Genomic DNA, 14,777 nt, shown 5'->3' on the forward strand with positions numbered 1-14,777 from the left:
CAAGTAGATCACCTAATCTTTTACTGTGTATTCAGAATATTTTCCACTTAAAACTGAGCATAAAAGAAGTAATTTAATGCAAATTTAGTTCACTGAGGAAAATAGCAGAGTAATATAGTGTCATGTGGCACATTATAACAGAAAATGTGTATTCTCAAAAGACCATCAACAAGTTTTTGAAGATACACTCTACAAGGAAATAGCTCAACATGTTTTCACACAGGTAGACTTTTTCTAAGTCTTCTAAACACAAAATGGAAAATATTGAAATAATTTTGTTGAAACACTCACTGCTTGTCACAAACAGAAGTGCAGAGCTGATCAGAAAAGAAACAAAAAAGAACGTATCCATTATCCAAATGATAAAGATACTGCAACAATGCAAATAAAATAATGAATATGTAATAAATACCTACTGCTGTAGTTTCTATGTATTTAATTACCATTGTATTTGAGCGAGTGCTGTTGTCTGCATCATTCTATCCAACAAAGGAGGGATGTCCCATTGAACAGATTGGTTAATGCTCTGGGGCAACAGATGTCTACTGGAACTGCAGGAGACCAGCAACTGGTGGCCTGCCCATCTTCTGAAAACTTTCAATAGACTCATGCATATGTTCACACAATAGGGCATGTGGTAGAAATGCAAACCTCTTTTTAACCCTTTTATATGCTCTCTTTCCCTCTCAACTGATATATGAAGGTCTTTGTTTTGGACTTTTTTTTTTTTTTTTACAGGATCCTTGGAACACAGGCTCATGGAGTGCACAGTGTTTGTTCTTCAGCCTAACATCTGAACTCAAAACACAAAACAGATTAGAAACTTTATAAAAACAGCCGAGTAGATCTGACACACCGATAACTTGAGTTTTCAAAACTCAAAACCTTTGACTGTAACACATTCCTATCTGAGAGCACCCTAATGCTCAATCTTACACTACAGTATCTTCAGACAGCCCATAATGGAGCTCTTCCTATTTCCACAAAAATGGTAAATTTCACCCATGGTGCAGTATAATGGAAAAGGTGTCTAATTTTGTCTTTCTTTAAGAATCTTTTCTACTAGTCACAATTTAAATAACAGCTTATTTGCAAAAAAAAAAAAGGGTAAATACCTGTAACTTAAAAGTTGAAACTTCTCCTTCTGCCCAGTGGGCTAGAGAATTCGTTCTGTTGATGGCTACTCCCTACCACTTCCAAATTCTGGGAAAGACACCATTACTGATGCTTTCAAAAGTTCCTTAGTAGAACACACTGTGTGAGGTCAATGCTCTCTAATATACTTAATCTTAACACATAACTGGGTATTTTCCCTCTCTTTTTTCCAAGAGACACCCAAAGTGTACAAACCTCAGCCGACATGCAGGCTAGCTCGTTGTCCAAACGCAAACTGATAACGCTGCAACACCAGAAAGGTGAACCATCCCGTTTGTGCAGAGAGAAGCCCCTATACTTACGTTGGCTGGAAAACACACAGACATTGGTTTCTCGTAGCTGTTCCAGAAGCAACTCCTTAACACGATTTCAGCTGCAGACTTCAGGCAAGCAAGCAGAACAATGAATGGACGAACAGATGGACCCGCGATGTCTTTGCTTAACCTACTACTGAGCGGCCGCGGAGCCAATCACGGCCCGCAGAGCTCACAATTAGTTGGCTGGGCAGATGCAAGGCAACCTCCCCACCCTGCATCAGGTTCGGAGGTTTCTAAGATAAGCAAGTTGATGTCATTCTCAGGGTCTGCCCCGGGCAGCATGTGTATTAACGAGGGGTGTGCAGCAACAATAGGCCATACAAAAGAGACTAGCAGGCAGCTGCTGTATGAGAGCCAGAGTCATTAGGGAGCAGGCTGCCAACAAGAAACACCTGGCTTGGGCAGACTTCAGCTTCTCCTCATTGTTTCTAATTCATGAAACAAAGAAAAGAATTATTTTTTAAGCAGTAAAAATTGTGAGTTTCTATTAAAATATATCAGTCTGAAGGAATATAACCCCTTCTATTATGGAAACAAAAAGTTCTTTGTCAGGGAAAATATTAAAGAAAAATAAATCTATCAGGAGCTATTGTAGTCCCCTTTTCTTGTTAGCAAAATTAATCACAGTGGTATAAAGCACAAGGAGGTATGAAAGGAGCCCACACTAAACACTGAAATGAAAGTGCTTTCTGGATTTTCTGACACTTTTCTACATTAGTCAATAATTGCAACAAACTTGCATTTACACAAAACTCTAAGAGTACTTGTGGATAATTTCAATGGAAGGGGTGATAGTGTTTAAACTAAAACCACATATTATAATACATAGAATAATGGATATTTTTAGGCAGTAGAGACATTAGAGCACTTGACAGAAAGGAACTATGAACCACTCTTTTGTTCTGGAGTCCCTTATATTTGTTTGCAAAAGAACTTATTTCCTCTTTTATTTTTTCACAGATCTGTAATAGATGCGAAGATCTTTCTCTCTCTTCTCAATGACAGAATATTTGAACAGAACTCTGGAGCTAGGCAACTCTACTGTTTTTATTTTCAGTTGAAGTAATCCACATAGAAACACAAACTCCAGTCCACATCTCCCCTCACTGCCCAACATTTCCACTGCCCAACACAGATATTTAGCAACATAATTGTAGCAAGGTTTGATGCTTGACAAAAAAAGGTGGCACACTGTGGACTTCCAAATAAGAATTTGTCACTGCTGATAACTTCAGCTGAAGACAGGTCAACACACAGAAGGAAAGGATTCTGCATTTGCAAATGTTCATCCAAATGACTACTAGAAAAGTGCATTTACTGAACTTCAGCATCATTACATGACTAAAAGCAGTAACGAGAACCACAGAGGCAGTTGTTGTCCTCTGCTTGCGAGGAGAGGCAAACTGCTGGGAAATATCTACTATGATTTAATAGAAGAAAAGAATGAGAATAGGTTTGTTAGAACTGTTCTGAGTAACTTTCCAAGCTTTATGTGGATATTAAAGCAATTCAACACAGTAAATGAAATTACATACTGTCACGCTATTACACTGTTGCACTTATCAGGTGGCCACATATTAAACTTCAAAGAAGAAACCCCAACTACAGTTTCTCTGCACTGTCCATTAAACACTCCTAAAAACAACTACTAACACCACAATTTTGGAGCTTTTAAGTCAGAGGCAGGAGGAGACTCCACACTAATTTCTGCCACTGTGAACACAAAGACTGAGAGAAAGCTACCCACGAGCACAGTGGGACGTCTGATCCCCAGCACTGGATTAAGCCTCTTTGCAAACAGCGAATAAAAGCAGTGATCTGAAAAAGCTAATCAGTCCCTGCTGTGGTATTTAGACTACCTCAGTGGCCGGTATTGGATAATGTTAAGCATATTAAAACTTCTGTAGGCAAAACTTAAGCCAGTCCAGTTCACCTATGTCCAAGAACTGAACTTAAATGCAAGCAGGATCATTTGGCTAGTCATTTGCTATCTCCCTGATTAAAGCCAGGCATTTCTTTTGCAATACAGAGATGCTTGCTTTGCAGACACGTATGACACCCTTTATATAGATCTTTAACAGAGAACTCCCTGGCAGAGAAGTGTTGCACTTACAGCTCTGCAAGCACAACTAGTGCAAGTGTATTACCTGGCTTAGGAAACTGCCTTAGAAATAATGCTGTAAGAAGTTCATTTGCAAAGACCTGCCCCCTCTAAGTCTTCTACAGAAACAATAAGACTACCACCCTTTCTCATGTACCCCCCGACTCTCCACATACCATGTGCTTGTCTTCAGAGAACCAGGGATAAACTTTAGTTGCAGATTAAAGTTCATGCAAACACCCTGCTGCAGCACTATGACCAAAGTAAGAATGGATGCAATCTGAAGACTTCCATTATATTATTAAATTTACAGAAAATATTCTAGCAAGCTATAGTTGTGTGAATTAAGAAGACATTTTCCAATTCTGTCTTGTACACAACGTCAGTTACTTAAACCAGCTGCCTCTTCTGGAAGCACCTTCTCAGCTCTTCCCTAAAAGAAGTTGGGTTGTTGAAGGTTTACAAGGAGTCAGATCACCCTATTAAATCATGCTTGTGATGACAGAAAAGCATTCATATTAAGGCTTATCGAGTAGATGAGGCTTCTTTGTGGGAATAATGAGCTCACCAAAAACACCTTAGTAGGAAACAGTGGGGCTCTGCCACCGCATCTGTGAAAGGCTGTAACAGCATCACCTGAAGGTACAAAGCAAGCACAAGGTACACAGCACAAAAGGACAAATCAAGTTTTACTTCCTTGTGCTAAAACCTGCAAATCCAATTAACAAGTTCAACAGCTTCCTATTGCAATACACAAAATACAAAGAGGTAGTAAATTAAATCCAGACACAGCAAATGCAACAGCTCCTTCAAATTTCTGGTATTGCAAGATGAGCAAGCTATAAAAACCTGTATTTGTGACTGCTAGGTATGGGACAGTTTGTACAGTGTTTGTCAGGTCCTTAGTGCCACTTCATTAAACAGCAGGCCAGCACAAAATCCTGAATTGCCTGGAGGTGACAGGCTTGGAGAAGCCATAGTGAAAGGAGATTTTGGAACGGCACACAAGAAGGGGATGGGATGCTGCACAGAGACACAGACCAGGATGTCTCTCGGTTTGGGTGAGGGGTTGGAAGGAGAGCTTCCCTTTTATCCCTCCCAGTCCCTTTTCCCCTTCCTCACCCTGCCTGCCACTGCCCAGTATAATGTGAAAAGCATGCATGGAAGAACCAGAGAGACCAAAGGGGGGAGAGCTGGAGCAGCTGGGAAATTCAGACAGCAGAGGCTGAAGATATTAGGGAAGCATTACTCTAAGGCAGAAAAAAAACCCTAAAAAAACCCCCTAAAAAGCTGCTAGTTCCAGCCAAATCTTGTTTCAAACACATTGAAAACAAAGCCTTATTTAAAAAGAAATTATTTTATGCAAGCATACAAAATGGTCATTCTGTAATTCTGTAACTCCAATGGTATTATTGCAGCAATTAGAAAGACAATTTGTCCCATTAACGTATGTAATTATCTTTTATTTTAGAACTTTGCATTAAGCCTCTTGTTATAAATTATGCCTTTGCAAGAATATACTGCACAGGTTAAATCAATCACATACCACTGCATTTATGAAATAGAAATTAAGGTTATAGGCTACAGACAAAATGCAGCCCAAAAAAAAAGTAAAAAACTTGTATTTACTGTTGGACTTGGGAGATGCACGGGAGATGATTATTTTAAAATTACAAGGTGGCAATACAAAAAAAAATAAATTTTCAAGTTATATGAAGAGATAGACTATCTTAAGTAGAACACTTGAAAGAAGTTCACCTAATTTTGAGGAGTGGTAAGTGGTGCTCTAGACTGAATCTCCTCACAGTCAAAACCAGACAAAAAACTCCACTCTACAGCCACACAAAGGAATGAATTAAATAACCTGTAAAGAGTGCCCAGAATTCAGAAAAAGAACTGATATTATGATGAGTAACGGTTTGCCTAGAGAATAACTAATCTTTCAAAACCACAATATTTTAAAATAAGGTTCAACTGTATTTTCAAATGCAGTGCAATTGGTCTGTAGAAAAATATGCACTTTCAAATGCATTAAAACAAAATGGTAAAGAGTTTTTTCACTCTTTGAAAAAAGACTCATCTCCCTCTAGTTATCCTTAAAATTAAAAAAGCAGAGATGCATTTTCCAGCAGGGCATCACCTTAAAAGAAGATCAGTTTCTGGTATAATCCCATTAGATCATCAGTACATTGGCTGCATGCAAGACTTGAGCAAACCATTACAACATTTATCAGGATGTCCTCTGAGGTTTTGAAGAGAAGCGCAAAACCTCAAGTTTTATCGTAAGCAGGGATTACTTTTTTGCTAACCATGGCTAGAACAGTTCCAGCCTTTGCTTTTCTGTTGGTAGACAAAGGCAGTGACCATGAGCTGTTCATCACAACATGACAAGGCACCCGCCTGCAGCTGCACAGCTTGCCTACATTAGGAGTCCAACAGGCTTGAGACACACCAGTCAACTACACAGAAAGCATAAAGCAGTACTCTGCAACACCAAAAAACACTGGAATCACCCCGTACTACCACACTGAGACATAGCACCTGAAATGAAATACATTTTCTGAAGCAGATTTTAATTTTAAAAGTGAATACTTTTGATCATGTGACAAAAACCCCTCCACTATGTTTACCTAAGAGGATGATGAAAAAGTCATTGCCTCAGTACAGTATCTTACAGATATTCATTGTAGGCATAGATTCCTAAGCTGTGCTCCTTTCACAGCATCACAGAATCGCTGAAGCTGGAAGAGACCTCTGTAGGACATCAGGTCCAACTCCCCTACTCCAGCAGGGCCACCAAGAGCTAACTGCTGCACCCTGTCCAGACAGCATCTGAACATCTCCAAGAATGGACACTTCTCAACCTCCCTGGGCAGCTGCCAGTGCTTGGTTATCCTCACAGTAAAAGTGCATTTCCTAATGTTCAGAAGGAATAGCTTGTGCCCACTGCTTCTGGTCCTGTCCATCGGCACCAGTGAAAAGAGGCTGGCTCTGTCTGCTTTGCACACTATAAATACCTTCAGGTATTTATTGCATTGGTAAAAAACCCACAGACCTTCTCTTCTCCAGGAGGAAGTCCCAGCTTTCTCAGCCTTTCCTCCTAGGGGAGATGCTCTAGTCCCTTCATCATCTTTCTGGCCCTTTATTAGACTCACTCCAGTAACTCCATGTCTCTCTTCTACTGCAGGATTCAGATTTATCCCACCAGTGCGAAGCAGAGGGGAAGGATCACCTCCTTTGCTGTGCTATAGCACCCGTCCTAGCGCAACCAGGCCACTGCTGGCTGCCTCCAGCACAATGACATACAGCAGGCTCAGGGATTTTCCCATCTTTAAGTGGATGCTCCAACTCAAGTGCGGTTAAACCCCAGCACAAACACACAGGCCACTGTAACCACACCTGCACAAGCACACCAGGGTATGCACACTGATGGACAATCACAGATATCTTGTTTTCGAGGGCAGTAAGTCACATGGCCAGAAATTCTTGGGGGGTTTTTTAGGAATAGATACAAAGTTCTACTGGAAAGTGTTCAATGGTTTGCAAGACAGAAAGCACTGAAACCCCCTTCTGCACTAAGGTGGCTGTTCAGCAACTGCATTCATCAACACCGTCTTATAAACTTCCAGTGTGAAATCAAGTGTGCATTTCTGCAACAAATGGGGGAAGAGTGCTTACTTTAATATTTAATTTATTTAATATAGTAACTCTTTATTTTTAAATTTTATTATTTATCAATTGATGCAGACACTGAGATACAAAGCATTCTAGGGAAGAAAAAAATTTCCATCAATACATACATGTTAGATTTGACCTCCTCCCACTTCCAGAAAGAGTCACACTGTCTGGATGCTTTCTAGGCATGAAAATTTGAACTGTCTAATTACTTTTCCCTGTGACAATACTGGGTGGCCAGACAATGCCTACAACTATACAAAGTGTATACCATCATGCTTAGCAAAGTACTTTTATTCAAATTTGTTCTGTCAGAAGAAAATCCTCTAACAAAACTAACACGTTTATGTGGAAAAAAAAGTATTCTCTTCACTTAAATACACTTAGCTAGTCAACTTAATATCTTTTATCTGTGCCACAGACTATTGTTAAGAGTTTGAAAGGTCTGTCAGAGGAAAATAGGCCTCTCAAACTGTCTAGAGACATGGCCAGGTTGTGTTTCAGGCCATGTTGCTGGCAATAGAACCCCATAATCTCCAGGGTTCCTGGACACAGTTCAAGGTGTTGGTTGGACTCTGTGTCGCCCTAAATGGCTTCACAGCGTTATGCTTATTTGAGACACAATTCCTATGCCTGTACCACACGGCTGCAGTTGTCTTTTTGGCCTGGAGCCTTCTGCAAGAGAGCTGCCAGCAGCGGATTTTCTGCACAACTTTCAGCCTTGCCATTTACTCTCTACTGGGATGAAAGAGACAGAGAACATGTTAAGGTTCAGTTTTTTTACCCGGATTTAGTAAGCTAAGAATCAGGGAAGACAGAGATGATCATGTGGTTTCTCAAGACACATTTAGTATGCAACTGTTTCTTACTTTATGAGGAAGCTTTTAATAGACATGAGAAGGGGCAGCAATAGCCAGATCTTACAAAAAGTATGTTACTGTAGCTGCAAATCCAAATTCCAAATTAATTTGGATTCTTGAAATGAAAGAAAATAGCTGCACAGAAGTCTATCTTATTACCTGTCATTTAAGTATACATTTTCTTCAGATTTACTGTATTCCTGTACTCAGGAAAGCCCATGAGAAAGTCTCCACACTGGGCTACATATAGGCTTTGAAATCCTATTAATCCTGTAATTATTTTACACATTAATAAAACAGCTTGCTCATGTTTAGTAACTTAATACAACAGAAAGCGACTGTGTTAGCAATTTCACATAATTCTTCCAGCTATTTGGAGTCTCAGAGTCATTCTGAAGTCGGAAGTCTTTTAAAGTAATAATTAATATTGCTGAAGAAATTTTCTTGTATTTAGTTGAAAAGCCAGCTAGATTTTAGACCTGTGAATTCATGCACACATTTCTTTAATAAGGCTGACATTTTGAGCCCCCAGCACTCATACTTTGCTATTCAGAGTCCTTTCATAAAGTTAGATCTGATAAAGACATGCAAATGGGAATACATCATTCAGAACTGGTGATGTTATTAACATTTAGTATTAAATTAGTTCGGAAGGAATCTCTGGAGGTCAGATAGTCCAAGAAACCCCCACTTATTACAGGGTCAGCTACAGTAGGTTGCTCTGTGTCTTTTCCAAGTCAATTTTTGAGTATTTCCAAGGCTGGAGACTCCACAACTTCCTCAACTTCCCCAGTGTGAACGTATTCTCATGGTGACATTTTTCTTCATCTTCAGCCAGAATTTCTCACTACACCTTGCTAACTGCTTCCTCTTGCCCTTTTGCTACATGCCTCCAAATAGAGCACTTCGTCTTCTCCAAACAAGTTACAGAGTTGAAGACAGCAATAAGATCCCCCTTTGTCTTTTCTTAAATAAGGCTGAACAAACTCCGCTCTCCCAGTGTTTCTACTTGCTACACAATATACTCAGCCCCCCAATCAACCTGGTAGCCATCCACTACACTGGTCCCTGTAAGGCAGTGTCTTCTGTCCTTTAGAGACCAAAACCAGACTCAGTGCTCCAAGTACCATCTCACCAGTGCCAAGAAGAGGTAAATGATCACTCCACTTGGCCTGATGGTGATGCTCTTGCTAATATGCCCTATTTAGCCTTATTATCTATTTCTGCAACATCATCTTACACTTACCAAGATATAAGGCTTTACTTTCCACAGAAGGATCCCATGTCAGCAGTTGAACTAAACCCTACTTACAATGCCCACTGGAGGCATCTGTTTTCAGTCTGCCCACTACAAACATTTTCTTGTCAGAGATCACACAGACATAATGATAAGTGCATTCAAGCTGCAGATGAACATTTCAAACTGCTCACAGAAGTAGCAATGATCATCAACGTTAAGGTGATCATGCTTATTTCACACTAATGAGTTTGTTAATCTGAGGTTCCTCTTGCAATATATGTATATATCAAAAGCAAACTGATTTGTAACATACTAATGTCCAAAATTTGTCAAGGTGTTCCATGTGAATTATAGAGTGCTACCACAGCCTTATAAAAATTTGGAGCAGCCAGTTTTATGAACAAATCAGATGGTAGACTATCACCAAATACTGAACAAAACTTTAGGGAGAGACCATGCACTGTACCAACATCATTAAAACTTAACAAAGAACAATTATTCTCACTCCTGGAAAAAACTGGCTGCATCATTTCACAATGCAAACACAGATTAAATCTCTGTGAGATCTGTAGTTTAGCTTCTCCTAAATTATCAGGCAAGGGTGGTTTACCAAGTTTCACTTATGAGCAATGCTCAATTCAGAGAAGACGGCAAAGAGCTCAGACAAAAGTTGTGATTTTGAATGAGTCCTGGCAGTAAGGTCAAGTTCCAGGAAGTGAGCACTACCTAAACACATTTAGCCACACAGTCTTTTTCTGGAACCAGATGAAAGTCCCATCAATGTATGCATGATACCAGGTGTTATTTTCTTCCGCAGAACAGCTACAGTAAAAAGCTATGAAAAGACAAGTGAACAAGTGGCTGGGGAAACAGCACATAAAGCAGAAAACTCTGATTTTAATCTTTCACCAGAAAGCATGGGCTGTAGTTTAACAACTTAAAGAAACCCAGACTGTAATCCCAACAGTGACAGTTCCAGAAACTAATGAGTCCAACTCACAGCTCGTCAAGGACAGCAAAAACCGAGTTGGCAGCCCAGCAAGAATGGCAGTACAAACCCCAGAAGCAGCTGCTACAGAGACTTGTGAACCCAGGTGCACAGCCCTGGGCACTTGTACATCACAGCCCTTCCCTAGCCAGGACAAACAATCTCCAGAAGTGTATCTGGCATTACACATAGCATGTATTGGAATTATTGCTGAAGGAAAAATCATCTGAGGTTTCCAAATTAGCTGAATGTTTTAGGGGGGGAAAAGCCTTAGGGGATGCTGCTGCAAGCTATGAGGGTCTAAGGCTCTCCACTAAGATAATGTTGAGATCTCCATGAAAGTGTTTATGGCACTTCTTATAAGAGAACTGTCTCTCATCAAGAATGAGGCCATGCATTGAATCTGGAAAGATCAGATAACTCAGCAATTCAAATATTAGCTTTACAGCTGACAAAGGACTGACTGAAGAGACCTGTTGAGAGTCAAGTCAACTATAATGGTAGCTATGAGAGCAGAGAGATGAAGAACGAGATACCAGCTATTTACATTAACAGTTTAAAGAATAAAAGCAGACTAGGAAAGTAGCTTCTGCTAAAGGAAATGCAATCTGTCCCTTTTCCAGACAATCTCTGCCAAACCACCAAATTTCATTAATCCTAAGATAAAAGGTCTAAGTCATAGCAACACTGAAATTTTCAGTTCATCACAAAACTTCAAAGCTTCGTGGTACTGATTCATTGATTTCACAACTTAGCACATTACTTCTTACAGCTCATAGGGGAGCATGGCTCACACAAATGGTCATTTAGGAATTATCATGTGAGTTTCTGTCAAGCAGTAAAAGGCTCAAGGATTTTACTCTTTAAGATGCTCCCCAGACTCTGAGCTTTACCTTCTCACAGCAAGCAAAATGCTTTTTGCAATAACCTGTGTCGCATTTACTGAACACCTCCAGCTTCACTGATTCTCCAATCTCTGGCACTCCTCTGCAACTTTCAACCACCTCCCAAGACATTCCTTTCATACCAAAAGAAATTACTCTATTTCTTCCACTGGGAGTATTAATAACATCCATTAAACTTTTCTGCACTCCCATCCACTGAATGTCTTGCCCCTCCCTCCTAACTACCCACTCTTTTCTCAAAATACCAACTTCTCATGAAGTAAAATCCCTCCTCCTGAATAAAGCTTTAGTTTCCTCATTATCCACCCTGAAGAAAACTGTAATTTTAAGAAAGAATACATTTTAAATACTTTGTATAATACTGCAGAAATTTTATGCAAAGAACATCTTTATCCTGAATTTAGAACCAAATTACTTTGATCTAAAACAGAGGCATTGGGACCTACATTTATGAGCACGTAGAAGGCTTCTACATTTAAAGGACAGCAGAACCTAGGATAGTCTAGCATTATACTCTGTATCCACCTACCTGCAAACACACACATGTACATCTAAAATGTATAAACAGACACCCACCCTCCCAGGGAGGAGGATGAAGTATGTTAAATTTTAAAGTGTTACATCATAAATCAAGCAAACATAACCTTAAAATGGTCAAGCCATCAGGAGAGGTAGTCTGGTGCACACTGTGACATAAGCCTGGAAGAATGATGAATCTCTCAGTTGCAGAGGTGAGCTACGTTAATCCCCAGGGGAAACTTTGAAAATGTCTTGTCTGGACCTTTTGAGTCGGGAAAGCAGAGTTTCAAGTCTTCAACCTGAGGTTTACTTTCAAAGCCTTCTCATTCTGAAGCTATGACTCAAGAATTAATGGAGCTTGAGTTTACCAAAGCGCTAAAATAATTCTTTAATGGGTCATACAACATCCTAGCAGAATGTGAAAGTCAGTGTCAAATGTCAAGCCCAGCACTTTGTGCTCAGCAAAACACAATTTGGATTTCTGGTAGTGCAAGCTAAGCTTTTCACATAAGACATGTGATCTAACCTGAAGTAATCAATCCTGATAGGTAAAAGAGAAAATGCCTGGTTCATCTAAGCAGAAATCCCCAAGGTTATGAAAACCTCTGCCAATTTCTACTCACCACTAAACTTGGTAAGGAACATGCTTTTTGACAGAGCCTCAATCTGTTACACAAAAACATTTAGAGATGAAGAGCTTTACAATGAAAAATCTCCTCTAGCTCTGGAGACCTGCCTATTCCACAAGACATACAGAGGAAAAAATAGAGACACTTAGAAAAAAAATTTTTTTAAAAAAAGGATGAAGAAAAATGAGTGAAGGAGAGGGGAGGGGAGGAAAGAGGGAGTGAAATGCCTCATAACTCCACCAGGAAGGCAATTATGAGCGGATTACAATTGATTTTCTATCTATTTTCTAACTAAAAAAACTACAGTTTGAGGCCAGGAAGTAAGAAAAATTACTCTGATTCTTATTACACCATCTCACCTCTGCTTTTTTTATGATCTACTTTTAACATATAATTTAGCAATTAAAATGAAGTGTCAATTCTTTCAAGCATAAAAATATGGGCTTGTACAATTAATGGGTTTCTTGATTCAAACATATGGTAGAAATAGTGCATTTATTATAAATATTTAGCAAGCTTGGAGACGTGAGGCATTTTACACATAACTATACATGATAAGAGATATAAAGCATTGCTCTACAGCTTCAGTCCCTTCATAGAAACAACTCACTGCAGTCCTTGTACAATATCAGCTTCTTACAGTAGCTCAGACACAGTTTTCAGTACCTCAAGTCAAAAAACAAAGTGTAATCATTTCAATCATTAATAAGGCTGCTGGCTAGCTCCCAAGGCAACAAACACTATGGAAATGACTAAATGATGAAGTATCTTTTGAATAACTTAGAAAAACTTATCTATGACTACCTAGCTACATGTGGGACATTGCTTCAGAGAACAGCAAAAGAAGCAGAATAATATTTACAGAAGAGGAAAAGCAGAATTTTTACATCACACATTTTCTACCCTTCCTCCTAGATACTATAACCCTCTCTCCCACTTTTTTTACTACTGTTACCCCCTCTGAAGCACTTCCATTTTTAATAATTATTTAAAATACAGATTATGAAGAGATCCATCTCTGGAGGCCGAGGCTAGCAAAATCCAGATTATGCTTTGCTTTAATTGAAAAATAAAGAACAACCAGGGAGGAAAAGAAAAAATAGAAACTCTTGAAACTCTTTAGTTCTCAAGGGCAGAATTTTTTTAATAACTGGTTCAAGACAGAAGATACCAAACAAGATTTTATGACTCCTGTCATGGAAGAAGTCAAACTAAATCACACATCTCTTTTCTACCAAATGGAGTTGTGGCCATTTCTGAGTACAATAAAAACTGACCTGAGCCAAACAAGTTCCTCATTTTACTTCATGCTGACTTTGAACTGCTTTTTCTCCAGCTTCCTAAAAGAGTACTTTCAACTGTATGTAGCATGTATAAGACCTCACAAAATAAAATTTCGTAAGGTTTTTGACTTACCCATGTAAAACAGAACAGTAAATGGGTTTTATCAAGTATCTAACTGCATCTCCAACCTCTTCAAGTTTCACCAACTGCAAACCTAGTTTTCTTACACTGTTGGAACACCAACAATGTTTTTAAAGGTTGGTACAACCCAGAGAAGCAGGCAGTGAAATCACTGCAGCGGAGTGTTGTTCAGCACAGCAGACAGCATGAAATGCACAATCTGCACAGATGAGTCAAGTCTGGATAATCCCTTCATGCTCTGTCAGGTTGAGAGTACGGTGTTTGTTTTTAAATTGCATACCTTCAATAAACTCCATTTCTCTGCATTCACATTTTAAGACAATATTATTTAATGCGTGTTTTGATTTGCAGATGTGTAAAAATACTGTTAGTGGAGTTCTGTCTATCAGGATCTCATAAATAATACCTGCATTTTTAAAAGGATTGCAAATGGTAACGGTAATTGTGGCTCCACTGGGTGACTGCTGCCCAGAAGTCTGGTGTAGTAATAAAGGTGTAATAACCATGGTGAGTTTTGTAGAGAGATTAAATATTTCAAATTGGTTCAACTACGTCCATTAGGGAAAAAAAAAAAAGTAAGCTTTTGAATTTTCAAGAGTAAGTGGTCTAATTAATAAAGAAAGAAGGGGGAGCAGGGAGAGAGAAAACAGAATTTTTTCCCCCTAATTCCCTAAAATAGTTGCAAATGTGTTTTACACTGACATAACAAATTCTCTTTAAAATACCAACATGCTTGAGTTCAGATTCATTCATGACAGATTACACTCTGCCGAAGTGTAGTATCACCCTGGAGCATTGCCAGCTAGAAAATTCAGTTCACTAAGATATATCTAATATAATCCTTGAAGAAGTCTTACTGTCAGCTCACTGGCTTGCTATATAGGCAAATGCTATATGGTGAGGACACAGTGGAAGTACCCTACCAGTTTGAAAACCCAGACATACTTGAATGGTTTATTTTCC

The 14,777-nt window shown here is 39.2% G+C and overlaps 1 protein-coding gene across 1 annotated transcript in view; it reads right to left on the reverse strand.

Annotated features, from left to right (window-relative positions):
• Nucleotides 1–14,777, reverse strand: part of ZC3H12C (zinc finger CCCH-type containing 12C) — a 44,158-nt gene that overhangs the window by 28,624 nt on the left and 757 nt on the right. The gene's annotated exons all lie outside the window — the stretch shown is intronic.

This window comes from Parus major, chromosome 1, assembly GCF_001522545.3.
Source record: "Parus major isolate Abel chromosome 1, Parus_major1.1, whole genome shotgun sequence".
Taxonomy (NCBI): Eukaryota; Metazoa; Chordata; class Aves; order Passeriformes; family Paridae; genus Parus; species Parus major.